Consider the following 14,903-nt stretch of genomic DNA (forward strand, 5'->3'; position numbering starts at 1 on the left):
AAATGTGATTGTCACCGAGCATTCTCATGACACCTCATAATATGTTACATTATTACATTTCAAATACGTAGATATACTAGTCTCGTGTAGGTAAAATTTTGGAGAATTCTGATCATAAGAAAAGAAATCAATGAAAGAAGAATGTCGAAGCATTTGTAAGGTATACACCTTCGTAAGCGTTATAAAATATTCCTCGAGACGCTATACTAAATTACCTGCTACGAAAATTTCAAAAATTTCTCGAAAAATAAACAAACGAACGATACCATCTAGTTGGCATATCTTAAGGAAAAAATTCTTCCAAAGAATCACGCGGAGTATCGTATTTTAAAAGCAAACAAATCAGCTGCGGATTCTTCTCCGTATAGAACTCTATTTACTCAGTATTTCGTATTCATGCACGAAGAACAAAAAAAAGAACTCCATATAATAATAATTTCAACGCAAATTACACACTTCCATTTACATTTTTACTGACAAAACCGCCTTCGCCTTCGAGCAAACACCACCATTCGCATCATCTTCTTGTTTCACCACCGCTATCGCATCAAAACGTCGTGGATCCTCAGACCATCTCCTATCCCTTTCTTCATCACGATACTACCGCATATACACAAAAAATCCAGCAATTTGCATTCACGACTGGAACTCCATCTCTGGTGTTCTCGTACGCGGCTGATCTTCTCAAAACCGAGGGATTTTTAATTCGCACGATACGCGTCGGAGGCTAGATTAGATTTTTGAAATTAAAATGTAAATTTATACACGAACTTGCTGAAACTCGAGTACACTTCATAATCGTACCAAGTTGCCGCGGTGTTTTTATTATCTCGTGTCGTTGTGTTCGTAGCGTAAATACAATTTGGCCACCGAGAACATACTATCACTTTCTCTCTCTTTCTTAAGCTTTTCTTTTTTTTTTTTTTTTGAATCGAATCTTGTACAACAATCTTCGTGTCTGTTTGGCTAGAGAAACTGCTCTATTAAGTTGCGTTTTAAATTTTCGAAATTATCTGATAAAGTGTAGATGATATCAAAAAATGACCGCGAGTTTTTCCATGATGGAAACATTTTTCAAATCAATGGGCTTGAATGAGAAAAATAAGTGTTTCAATGACCGGGGGGAAAATCCTCAAGGGAACGTTTCAGTCACGTGGTCTTCGATTTTGCTCATGTTTTTTTTTTACCACAGCTTTTGGAAATTGTATTTTATTTTCAATTTATGCAATTTTTGTACAGTTTTGCAGAATTCAGGTTCCTCAATTTTCCGTTTGGGTTATTGAAATTTTATTGGAAGAGACCCTATGGCTCTCCATGGTGTGAGTAAAAAATTATCATAATCGTTGACTAATTACTCATGTAGTTGTGAGGTTCCTGTGTCTGTAAGTTCTGTAGTTCATACTTGGGGAAATTCGGCTCTATTTGAATTCTACTGCTGTATTACTCGCAATCTGCGACGCATACTAGCACACGTTTCTGTTTCTTCTCAGCACTTTTATATCGCAGGTGCCAATGCTGTAGGCAATATTACATCCAGATAAGCTTTTAAAAAAGGCGGTATTTCATCCAAGGTCTTTTCTCGTTGTCACATATACGACAAAATATTATGTACTTTTATTGAATACCTCTCGGAAAGATGTTAAGAAAAGGGTGCTTATGATGGTAAGAGTTGATCTAAGTGTTCCTATCGAAAAGGGGATAAAAAGGTACTAAATCGAGGTTTAATTTCAGCATTATGTTTTGGCATATACGTAATGTACGAGAAGGTATATTGACTCGGTTGTATCTCTATGTTTAGTACTATTCGTCATCTTTTATGAGCATAGTAAACTATACGGGCGAAATTAGCATTTCCACTTGGCGAATAATCATCTGCAAAGGCTTTCTTTGAGCAATTACTCGCTTGATGTAATTTTTACGCGTATGTGTAGGTAATAATTATTCCTAGCTATGGTTTAATATCGTTGTAAAGGGAACTGTTTCATGGGTTGATTGTGGTGGTGCTCGTTCACGTTTCTAATATATGTAGGTATGTACATGTAGCTATGTACATAACATATATTGTTGTAGTAGATACGTACATGTCAAGGAAACAACTATTACTCGTAGGTATTTTCGGAAAATAAGACTAATTTTCCCAAAATGTGGTAGGTATAATATGCTTAACATCACTACACGTATATTAAGTTCTTGTACATAGCTACTTATTCATCTGAACCTACACTTAATATTATGCATTATGGCTGATCGGATGGTGTCAATATGGAAACATATTGTCGTTATCGTCTCTGCAAATGCTTCGTGTATTGTAAAGTCTGCGAGTATAGACGTAGTATTAGGTACTTTAACTCGTACGACAACGAGGAAATATTACGAGAAAATTGCGAATGGCTTTCTAATATGTACATATTTTCACATCTTTCAGTCGCGTCTACTCGCTTCCGAGTATGTCACATATAAACGAGTATTGATGGTTATTTTAACATATATTTACTCATCTAACGACAGCGTTTTTATCGAAATTGAAATATAAACACGATATTTCCAACGAATACGAATTACCGCCTATAAACTCGACTATTAATGCGATTCGCTGTTTAAATTGAAAGCTCGAGACATCTCGGCTCTCGTATTAGTTTTCCTAATGTGATACGAGTGGAAATATAAAGATGTAAGTGAACAAAATTCGCGAAGAAGGATTTTTTTGTCTCGTTGATTTTTTTCAACGTTTTCTTTAAAATCTAACGCGAATTCGTTCAACGTGATATTTTTACCTCTATTTAGCGAGTAAGAGAAGAGACTTTTGAGTTTTGAAATTATAAGAGGAAAAGTTGAAAAATAAGTTAAGTATTGAAAGACACTGTTTCATGTAGGTAAATGCATATGAAATTATAGGATTAATTTTTGCTTTTTTAATTTAAGAAGATCGAATTACCTAAGTCCAAGAAGCGCTCAGCCTTTTTTTTCTCACCAGAGATCACTTCATACTTTTCTAAATGAGGCAACGTTACACTGGATGTATTTTATGAAAGAATTTTAAATCCAAAGACAGAATTCAGAGACGTTCAAGGGGAAGAATGGAGAAAAGAGCAGCTCATTTCACTATTGTTGAAAAAAATGAATTCAAGTTGAAAAACTAGGTTTGTTTGAAACCCCCCCCCCCCCAAAAACAAACTTTTCTGAAAAATTCAAAATGAGGTGGAAGTAGATACTAGATACCTACTACCTACTTTACCTATTATTGTGAAAAATTCCAACTTTTTATTGGAAATATTGAATATTCAGCTGCAAAATAAAGGTTCATGTCTGGTACCTAATTTTCACTTTTATACCCATCCAATTGCCTAGAATACCTCTGACTCTGCATAAGTATATACTCGATACCCTTGGCACGTGCTCCTAAAAATAGAAACTTTTTATCAATTGAAACGACTTTAATGAGTTTCGAGTTTATGGTTTAGGGCTCAGGCAATAACGTGTCGCGAAATTGTCGATATAAAAATGAAAGTACCCTCGGTTCAATTTCAAGATCTTGTAGATGTGTTACTTGAGAAAACGTAGCCCATATATAGCTTTGTGCACAAATGGAGGAAAAGACGCATCAACCATACAGTTATTAAAACTGTGTAATAAAAATAAATCCAGTCGAACGAAAAAGGGAAAAATAAAATTTCAAACAATAAAACTTTCATCATGGTTATAAATTGGGGATGTGTCGTTGGTTAGGTTTCGCCTCTTACACGAATTGAATTAATTTTTTTTTTCAACCAGCCTACGAATTGAAAAAATTACATCCCTCGGTCGTAATGCGCGTGATTTTTCAATTCCAAGTCAAATTAAAACGCGGTAAAGGTATAATTTAACGGGCTGTTGGTATTTTATCCTTATAGGTAAAGAACCATCTTGTATACATACAGGGTGTTCTACTAACGGTTTTTCAGTAGGTACTTTGGATTCGGGTGTGACATTGGTATAAAAAATGTTTTGAAATTTCTCTTGAACAGAATTCCTATTGCTCCATATAGATAGAATTTTTGAAAATTTCTAAACAATTTTTTTCTTATTTACACATGAGAAAGTACAAGTGGTGAAACAGAAATTACCAGTGGTAACCATCAGTAAGAATCGGTTCCTGCCATTTGTAGAAGCAGGGTTTTTATTTGTGCCTGTGAAGCTTTACCACTGATGATAATAAAGTTAGAACTAGTAATACCCTTAGTTGTTGTAATCCTGGTCACTTCTCCTTATAAGAGATTGCATACATCTCCTGTACAACAATGACCATGCTAATTTCAATGTAGTTAAATGTCGACCCATCCACATCCGTCACATTTGAATCCCACAAATGTCAATGTGAATTTCGACCCTGTTTCGAACAGATTGTAGGTATATGTAGGTATTGTCGACCAATGTTGCTCGGCATTCATGTGAAAAATTGGCTCAAAACAGGGTCGAATTTTACATCGGCACAGAGCTGTGGGTCCGAAACAATTTCGGGGTTGGATTTTGGTTTCAGGATCAAAATTTATTCATTTCGGGATTGGATTTGTTTCAGTTTTGTTCTTCTAAATTTTCATTTCGGTTTTGGGATTGAAAAAATTGTTTCGGTTCCGGGATGAATTGGTTCTGGTTTTAGGATTTTCATTTCAACCAATTTTATAAGTTCAAATTGACTTTGACATGGGGAATCCGATGATATATGTAGTTATTTATATTTTGCTTAATTCATCCAGTAATTTCTGTTGTAATCTAAATGAATGATAATAAATGGTGTAAAATTGAAGGTCCTGGTGGAATAAGGGCGTTAGAAAAAAATGACGATTTGAGAAAAACGCGATTGAAGTTTTTAAACCTATGTGGCTTAGGCAGTACTACTTAACTTAGAGCTTTGCGGTTACGTTTTTTCAAAGTTCGAAGTGTTATCTTTCATTTCCCTTACTCAACTGCGGCACTCGGTTACATTAAACCTTTCAAAAAAGTGATTTTCAAAACTGTTTTTAACGCCCTTATTCCATAAATGCACTTTACAGAAAATTTAATATGATTTTAATCATCTTGAGTGACGATTTCTGAGATGCTGATTGCTGAAAAGAGTGATTATCGACTTAATGAATAAAAAACACCAAATGTAGAGCTGTGAAAGTTTTCAAAAAATGAATTTTAAAGAACTATAGATTAAGTTTCATAGTCAAAGTCATAATATACACAATATCTCTAATTATCATTGTTGTCATCGTCATTTACTAATATTTCCAAAATTCATTAATTTTCAATCCGGAATCGTGTATTTTTGTGAAGAAACAGAGAAAACCGGATATGTGCAGTATCTAGTAATGCATGTGAAAACGCGACCCTGCAGACCCTGTCGTCTTTAAAAACCTGTAGCTCTACGAAGGAAGCGTTTTGTGAACTGAAAGTTGGTGGGTAGATTTACAAGGCTTCGGAGATTATTTTAAGACCATTTGCGGAAAAAGGGCTTTAAGTGCCGAACGACCTTACTCCATCAAGACCCTCAATTGTGAAATGACAATTTATCAGAATAAAATTGGGGAAAAATCCAAAATTGAAATCCCAAAACCAAAACAATTTTGTTCCAATTCCCGGGATTGTTATGGGTTCAAAATTAGTTTGGGATTAAGTAAAACAACGATTTTGGTTTTGGGATAGGTTTTGGGATTGGATTTGAATCAGGATTCCATCAGTTCCAGTTTTGGGATAATTTCAGACCCATAGCTCTGCATCTACATGTGGGATTCAAAATGTGACAGATGTAGATGGGTCAATGTTGGCATCAAAATTTATGTCGATCCCCTGCTATGTAAAAAGTTATAAAATTTTAGTTTCAAAATTGGAAATTTTTTTCCAAATTTTTTTTTCTTGAAGCTAGCCATTGCTCATGTTATGCTGATAGCAGCAACAATGCGGTGACTGCTTCCAAGAGGTACAGACCAAATGCCTGTGTAAATTAGACGTTGACTTGAACCAGGGTTGGGCATCTACACATAAAATAGCCTATTCTACATTTTGATGTAGAATATATTGTGAAATTTGATGTAGAATATAGTAAAATGAGTAGAAAGCGTAGAATGTGTAAAATAGACGATAAAATGCGTAGAATGCAATAATACATAACTACTCCATTCTTGTTTGTTATACTCTAAAAATTAAGAATCATGATGCTTGCTTCGAAAAATTATTTTCCATTGTTTTTCTTTTTTTAACGTATTGTTTCATTTTTTGAAACCATTATGGTCATTAAATCCAGTGATGGCAACACTTTTGCGTTTCAGTCTTCACTTTTTAATTTCAGTTTCAGTTTTTCCAGTTTTGCAGTTTCACTTTTTTCCTCATCAATTTTGGAAATTTATTGGAAAAAATTGACTAAGTACCAAAAATCATTTTTTTTTAGTTTCAGTTTTGCTTTTTTCAGTTTCAGTTTCAGTTTTCTGTCACTGATCAGATTCGATGAATTAGTTCTAGTCTTTTCTTTTTTTCAATTTACCTACTGTTCTGTTTTTTTCACCTGATTATTCAAGTTTTCAACACTTTTTCAAATTTTCCAACATAAAATGAATAATGATGGGAAAAAATTGAACTTTTTCAAAAGAAAATATCACATGCTCACTTATTTTACGCATTCTACGCATGCTACACATACCTACCTGGATTTCAGGCTATTCTACATGGTGTATTCTACGGCACAGCCCTGAGTTGAACATAAACTCTTCTTATTGAAAAAGGTGCAATACTTTATCTTGAAGCGCTATAACTTTATCTCAGAGTACTGAACTAGTACATTTTCATGTTGATTAAGTATATGTTGATTTTAATGTTGATTGTTGATGTGAAATTTGACGTCAACAAAATATATCCACAATATCAACGCCATTTTCTAAATTTGAGAAATCTTTGAAAATTTGGTCAAGGTTGGTGTTGATATAATTAGTGGATAATCAACTTTCACATAGACATATCATTGACAACTCCAAACTAAGTAATGGAAAAATGAACAATTTTATCAATGCCATAAAAAATTTTTTCCCTCTTTTAACAAGATCAAATATTTAATTGTTTATTGAACTTTTAAACTCTAAAATAGAAATTTTAATTCTGAAAATTGGTTGACATAGTTGTTGAGATGCCATGTGGAGGTACCTATCAGAAATACGAGTAATGAGAAAATTTTGAAACCTGACCTCTTTACAGACAGAAGATTCCTACTGAATAACTAATTGATCACTTTTCCATCATTATGTTGGAAAAAAACATTGCATAAGCTTGGACTTTGGACTGCCTCATTCCAAGAAGAATTATTAGGAACCTTACATGAGACACCTGGTACAATGAAGATCCTCAGTGACTGCTCAGTGTACATCCAACTTTCTTTATTTCTCTTCCGGGATATGTAATGACACATAAATTTCTAGTATGGTGAACATTCGATGGGACACCCTGTATATACGTCTTTTATTTGGTTGGAGGTTGATCTGCAATATTGAATTTTACATGACTTAGGTACGTGTATACAAATGAAGGCATTCGTTTGTGGCAACTGCTGCAAGTATCTACTATTTTATGTAGAGAACACTGTGTAGATATGTGTTATGTAAGACTCTTGGGACTTGTAAATTCACTAGGTGCTAAAGTGGACTCGTATTGTATTCAACGTACGAGTGGTACTTCCAGCAGTAAGATTTGCAGCCGGTAATTTATACAAACCGTATACACGCAATGTATAGGTACGTTTTGTAGGAGTTGGAATGAAATTTTTATATTGTGTGCAGGCTTGCCAGGGTATTCCTTCATTGTACAGGGACGTGGTATACCGACGATACAAACGTAATCAGACCTTTAAACCAGGAAACCACGTCGTAAATTCCATTTTAATAAATTTTCTAGTAAGTACGCACATATCTGAGCCACGACTTGAATACCCACCTTGTACTTCTTGAAAAAGGCAAACGTATGAATCACATAGCTAAATATTCTCGTACGTCGTCCTTGTTTCCGGACATTTCGAACGCAGTTTGAGAAAAATTTATTAAATTGGTCGATGCAATTTGCTAGTTCGTAGTTCCGAGAGACGTTCAGTGACGACATGCAGACGAAAAAGTAAAGATATTTTAACCAAAAAGGTCAAGATTACGGACACGGTTTGTTGGCTCGAGCTGAATGGAAAACGTTAGAGAAGATTTTAATGCTTGAGATTGTATACAACTCGGATCGTAGCATCGTTTCGTGGTTAAAACTGTCAACCGATTCGAAACATCTATACCGGACGTATCAGTTCGATAGCTAAGGTTGGACAAGAAGAAAAGCAGGCAAAGTTGAGGATGGCGCTAGCACGTCGTATGATTAATTCGATATTTGAGAAACGCCAGAAAAGACACCCGTGGCTTTTGATTTTTATTACGGATAAAAGCGAGGATTCGTATCTTTTTCGATTGAGAGAAAGCAATACATACTACGTACTATGTATACAAGGCAGGCGCGGCGTCGCTTCACTAGTGGCCGATATAGACAACGAATAAAAATAATGAACTTTTCGTTATAGAACGTCTTATCTAGCTTGGCAGATCTTCAAAACCATTAATTTTATTAATACTTTCAAAAGTCTCTATCTCTCTATGTCGTTCATTCTTTTAATAATATTTTATTGCAAAATACTCTTCGTATATCTTATCCACTGTACGCAGCGTTTTTGAAAATTGTCTCGCGTTAATCAAACAACCGTACGATATTTGTACAATACGTAGTGTAAAAATTTTTCCACAAGACGACCGCGCTCATCCTGCCCCATCACATATACCACGATTCTTTTTCACTCTCCTTCTAGTTCTTTGGAGTGGAACGGTTCACGATGACGAAACTTTTCACTTATATGTATACGATAGTTTGTTGTGAAAATTCTCGTCCTCGTCACACTTTAATAAATGAATCAGAAAATTAAAAAAACAACTTTGCTCATTATTATCTCGTACACTTTATCAGTTTGTAACACGATTACATTCGATTGGTCGTGCCAACTGTCAAAAAATCTACTATCGAGAATTTACTTCTGCCTACCATCGACGAAAGTTTTTTTTTCTGGTGACCTAATGGTAAATACAAATATGAGAAGAAATATTGCTGGATTTGTTTACTTCGTGTAAGGTGACGTACGAGAGGGAAGAGTATTTTCACAACTCTTGAGGCTTTTTATTTTTTCGATGAGGTTTGATTGGAGAAATGATCATGTGAAAAATATATGTACTCGTACATCGTATGACTTACCTATCATATTCTCGAATTGAAAGTACTTATAAAGCAGATTTTTTTACTCCAAGTTCTTAGGTATTTTTGGTTTCTCAAATTAATTTATGGTAGTTTAAAACTCTTCCCTCAGAGGCTTCTAATCAATTGAGGAAACATTTTTTCAAAATTGATTAGGTACCTACTTCTGATTGAAATCCATGTAGGTATGTAATATTTTGAGAACTGGAAAATCCAAAAATTTTCTGAAGGCTCCAGATCTGATTGAAAATAATAATGTAATTTCAGTTCTCTATCTCAATTTGATGAAATTTTGATTTTCAAAAAATTGTCAAAATTTTGTGGTAAGACAATATAGGTACTTACTTAGATTTTGAGATTGTACTTTCCGTCTGGACCAAAAATTTTCCCTTATTGCAGTCTGTACTACTTATTCCTATTCAATTTGAATGACTTCTCTGGAAAATACAAATGAGTAGTCGAGGTTTATTGAAAATTCGAATCTTTTTTCAGTTTTACCATGACAGAAAACAGTTTTTGAGAGAAACTAAGGATCTCACGAAAAAAATAATGAGAAACAAAATTGTAGAATGGGTCATTCCATGTCAACTCAACCTCAGTTTTTTTTTTACAATGTATACCCATCCAGTAAGTAAGAAACCCGCAATTAGTTTGGTCCCAGCCCCCTCAGAGGCCGGGTGGGGGACTTCCATTGTTTTCACATTGTCTCGAGGTACTCAACTTCAGCAGCCCATTCCTGCAAAACTATGATACTTTGATCAAAACTGATTTCACAGTTCTAATGGGCATTGCATTTAAAACTTTTTAAGCATTTTGAAATTTTAAAAAGTTGGAAGTTGAGTTTTCAAATTGAAAGTTCAAATTTCAAAATGGCGCTGTAAGTGGGAGCTATCATTTAAAATTTTGAAAAAATTTCCATAGATGTACCTTTTGATGATTTTTTTGAAATATTCAAGTTTCGAGATGGGATCTTTTGATGAAGGGGGAGCACCCCCACCCCCAATTTTGGGCGAAACTTTCGAAAGAAAATCTGGGGCATGTGATATATTGAATTGTATGTTTTTGGTGACGCTGAACACTAATATGACGTCCGATTTTTGATAGGACCCCATCCATGACCCCCAGCATCTTCCCAAAGGGGGTAAAAGTTCAAAAAAGTGTTTCGTTCGTGCGACACATTGAATAGTATGTTTTTGGTGAAACTGAACACCAATATGACGTCAGATTTTTGATAGGACCCCGTCCACGGCCCTCAACAATTTTTTTTGACTTTTACCTATTAGGGGAGGTTCTGTGGGCCATGGGTGAAGTCGATTTAAAAAACTATGGGTGTATATTGTAAAAAAAATTTGATCGAAATCGAAAGACATGACTTTCCAAATCGTCTTTTTTTGGTTGAGTTGACATGAAATGACCCGAATATGAAATGTCCTAACAGCAGAGTGAGATTTCTTTCCACGAGGTTTCATTTTCAAAATATTTTATGCTCAGAGTTCGATTCATAAAATTCATTTTGAATTTGTACCCTCTTGTGATGAAAAGTTTGATCGTTCACCTGCCAGCAGTTTTTCTGCGATGAAAATCGATTTTTGAGTTGCTAAAACTAAGAGTTAGGCTATACAAAAAGTGAGAAGAAACTTTGGGAAGCATAAAATTTTGTAATGACGAGGGAATATTTTGAACTCACACTTTTTGATTTGAACAAAACCGAGATACTTAGATCGAAAGCAAATGCCCTAAAACTCCCATAACCAAAATTTCAAATTCTAAAATTCATTTTCGGGTTTTTTGCAAATCGAATTTTTGAACATTTTAAAATTTTTTTGAAGCAAAGTAGGTATACCATAATTTCTTCAGTTTTGGGCCATTCTGAGCCTTTAGCGACTTTTCAATCTTCCTCAGAAAGTCGGTTACCGCAAAATTCCAGGAATGTAAGTTTAAAAGTGAATTTTTGACTTATGACTTAGCACCTACTTATTGGACACCCCCTTGACCGTTCTAGTTGATTACCACGAAATCCCAGGAATGTGAGTTCAAAAGACGAGCGGTTTTTTCGACAAGATATCGTCTGCTTCACCCGATTTAAAAGCATTTCAGTTTGACATTTTTAGAGCCTCCAGCGAGTTTTTAAATTTTCTCCAGAAATTTCTAATCGTTATTCTGCAGGGGTCAAAAATGAACTTTGGGACTACTAAATTTGGCTGTTGCTTGTTGGGCACTTTCTCGATCGTTTTAGGTGGGCTGCCAAATTTCTGAGATTCCAGTTCATAAGGGATCTCATTCTTGCATCTCTTCAGCTACGTCGCTGAACGCAACAAATTGATATGTTACGCAGAAATAATTCAATTTTCACAACTTAATTTTTGGAATGGGGCAAACTCTGGAAAGGACTAATTTTCGACTTTTTCAAAAATTTCATAGTCTTTTAAAAAAATTCTCGGGAAGGAACCTCAAAAAGACATGATGAAAATTTGACCTTCTCGATCTGATTTTGATTTTTAGGTAATTTAATACTTTTAATTCGTTTTTTTCAAGTTTTGAAATAGATCTGAAATTTTTGCTCGAAGGAAATTTTTGAGGTGTTCTGAGAATGAATTTTTTGTCATCTATCGTTGATAGTTTCGCTTTCTGAACTATTTTCTGATTTCTGATTTTCAATTTTGACGTGCTTCAACTCCGCTGGAATAATTTAGTTATGACTTTGGAGTTTCGTGGTATACGCTGAATTATTATCACAGTGCTTTATTAATTCGACTAGCGTTGCTCAAGTCGTCTGTGTAGCTTTTACCTCGAATAAAGAATGTTCTTAGATGACGCTCGCTTGTGCAGCTTTCATCCTATAGTATCTGTTATCTAACATTTCATACCCTTACAAGGCGTACTTCGCTTGCAATCAAAGTTTGCGACAGGTAATTCTCAACTCGCCTTTTGTACTCACAAACAGATAAAAATTTACGTGTCACTTTACAAAGCACAAGACTAACTTTTAACCAGGTTACAACTTGGTAAATTTCAGCCACAAAGTTGTTGGCAAACCTGCCATAGTTAATTCATGCATTTCATTAATCCGTGAATTGATCATTAGGTTGTTAAACGTTTCGTGACGAGAGTTTAAAAAGTTTTTCCACGAATTTCAAGCGATTGACCCCGTTGATCTTGCCCAAACTTGGGCGCTTTTAGTTTATACGTACATACCATCAACTCGCTCCTACTCGTATATACGCATTAAGCACAGGTTGAGCTTGTATCCAAAAAATACACGCACTTGGGGGTTGATTTCTCTCTAATCCGACAAATATTACGCGCTCGAATAGCTCCAGCTCTCGCGTGCAACCTCGATAAACATGTTATTACCGTGTATTGTCAATAAACAACGTTGTTATCGTCGTACAAACGAGCATTTAACGTTTAAAAAGTATTTTGTCGCTCGTTTATATCATTTCTTACGACAACGCTGGCCGCGGGTGCCTCCTTTTTTGGCTAATTTATTCATCATAGCTAGTAATCAAAACAAAAGCACTGTTTCGAGTTTTAAAGGCGCACCCGGCGCCCTCCACTCTCGCCCATTTCTATCACCGCGGTTCTCTATTTAAACAAAATACACCGACGTGCGAGGCCGGAGAGGTTTTGTGTATAAACGGGCAAAAACAACGGAAACCGAGCAATTTGTAAACTTCTCTATGCCATTGAATGTTTTTGATTAAGCTTTTGTCGACTGGAATTACGCGTAATTAAGATTTTATTATGTTAGACGAGCCCCCAACTTCGAATCGAGAGTGTTAAATGGCGCCGCCGTCGAGATTTCATCCTCATCGTATAATGAAAGACGCGCTATGTTCCTCTCTCTCTCTCTCGCGTACACACTGGTGGCAAAACGAAGAAAAAAACTTCACGTTAGATTCGCGAAGATCTCTTCAAATTTTCGAATTAATCATCCGAAATCAAGGTCGTGTTTTGGGCTGATTATTGTGACGACCATGCAAACAAGCTGCCGTCTAATATACGGCCGGCGTGTTTATTTTCGCGCATGTTTTTAATTATCATATTTATATTTTGGCCCCGGTACAAATTCTTCTAAAGAGTGGGTAAGTAATTTTTGATGAAACTTTCGTATACGACTGACGCTACTCACTGGATCCGCATCAACGACTCGTATTCGTCTCTTCGTAGGTATACATATTTTGCCTACAAACACGCTGGTTACATGGCTGTGAAAAATATGCGAATGTGTAACGAGGTTAATGAGAAACAAACTGCGAAAAAATTCAACACCGGTTCGGCCTTTGGTGTCTTCAAGGCGAAGGAGATGTTACGTAATGTTTTTTATTTTTGAAATAACCATAGGTGGGTTTGTTTGGCGAATTGGCCAGTAGGTATGAATGAACGTCTATTAATTTTTGGGTGACTGAAAGTTGGAAGAGGAGATGCTTCCTTAAAATATGGACATCAATCAATTTATGAAAGGAATAGGGAAAAGTGTATCACAAAATCTGTTTCGTGATCCAAAAAGTCCATTTTTATCATATTTGGTCATACATATTTGATACTAATCCTTCTCCTCATTTTACGCATGAGCAACTCAGTTAGAGTGTTGTTGATAAAATATGCTCAAAGGCGCTATTACAGTGAGCATGGTAATGTGGCCTTTGACCCGGATTTTGATTTTTATGATTTTTTTCGTTTTAACCTACCAAATGATGACTTTTTAAATGCAATGCAATTTCCCATCTCAATTTTTTTTGACTAAATGATGAAAATAATTTAAATTTTATTTCAACCCTTTCAATAGGAAAGAACCGCTTTTGAGCCATTCTTAAGCCTCTAGCAAGTTTTTAATTTTCTCCAGGAACTTAAAAATAATTTGGACTTTAGAGTGACCAAAAATGATTTGACCAGCGGATGAATTCCACGAAAAAAACAAAAAATCAAATTTTCCAAAACCATACTCGTAAGTACAAACACCATAATAGTTCATTGTTTGACTCAAAAACAAGTATACGACCTTTCTTAGGTGATTTGACAGCTTCCAGCGAGTTTTAAATTTTTCCCCTGGATTTTCAAATTACCTACTCTGAAATTATCACTTCTTTCATCACCTTTAAATGACCAGAAATTTTTCGTGAAAGATTTAGTCAAAAAAATAAAATTTTAAAATATTGAGCTGAATGATTCAAAATAAAAAATGGAATCGGGTCAGTTCAGCTTCCTGAATACGAATTCGAAGTTTACAGGTTCACTTTTCAAGTGGATACTTACTTGAGTGATTTTTTCAAAATTTGATTTCATGACTTCAGATTTTGGGCTGAAAAAAGAATGATCAAAGTCTTACTAAATCATCGCGAAAAGAAATGAAGTCGGGGTAAGTTGATTCGTTGAATCCGAACATCGCGATGAAAAAAATATTTAATTGAATAAGGTCGCCCCTAGGACGAAAAGTGCTGTCGAAAAAAGCTTTTTCGTTCAACTTGGTTCTTCTTCTCGAAAAGTGTTGAAAATTTGTGTAAAAGTGGGAGATACTTACCTATTTGGAAGTATTTGAAAAAAAAATGGTACCTAATTAATAATTATTCTTTTTAGTTTAATTTATAGGTAAGTAGGGGCATATCATATGGACCATTTTCGAAATTTCA

The 14,903-nt window shown here is 35.1% G+C and overlaps 1 protein-coding gene across 1 annotated transcript in view; it reads left to right on the forward strand.

The window, feature by feature from the left end:
* Positions 1-14,903, forward strand: part of LOC135835687 (Kv channel-interacting protein 2) — a 123,278-nt gene that overhangs the window by 19,470 nt on the left and 88,905 nt on the right. The gene's annotated exons all lie outside the window — the stretch shown is intronic.

The sequence above is a fragment of the Planococcus citri genome, chromosome 2 (assembly GCF_950023065.1).
Source record: "Planococcus citri chromosome 2, ihPlaCitr1.1, whole genome shotgun sequence".
NCBI classification, from domain to species: domain Eukaryota; kingdom Metazoa; phylum Arthropoda; class Insecta; order Hemiptera; family Pseudococcidae; genus Planococcus; species Planococcus citri.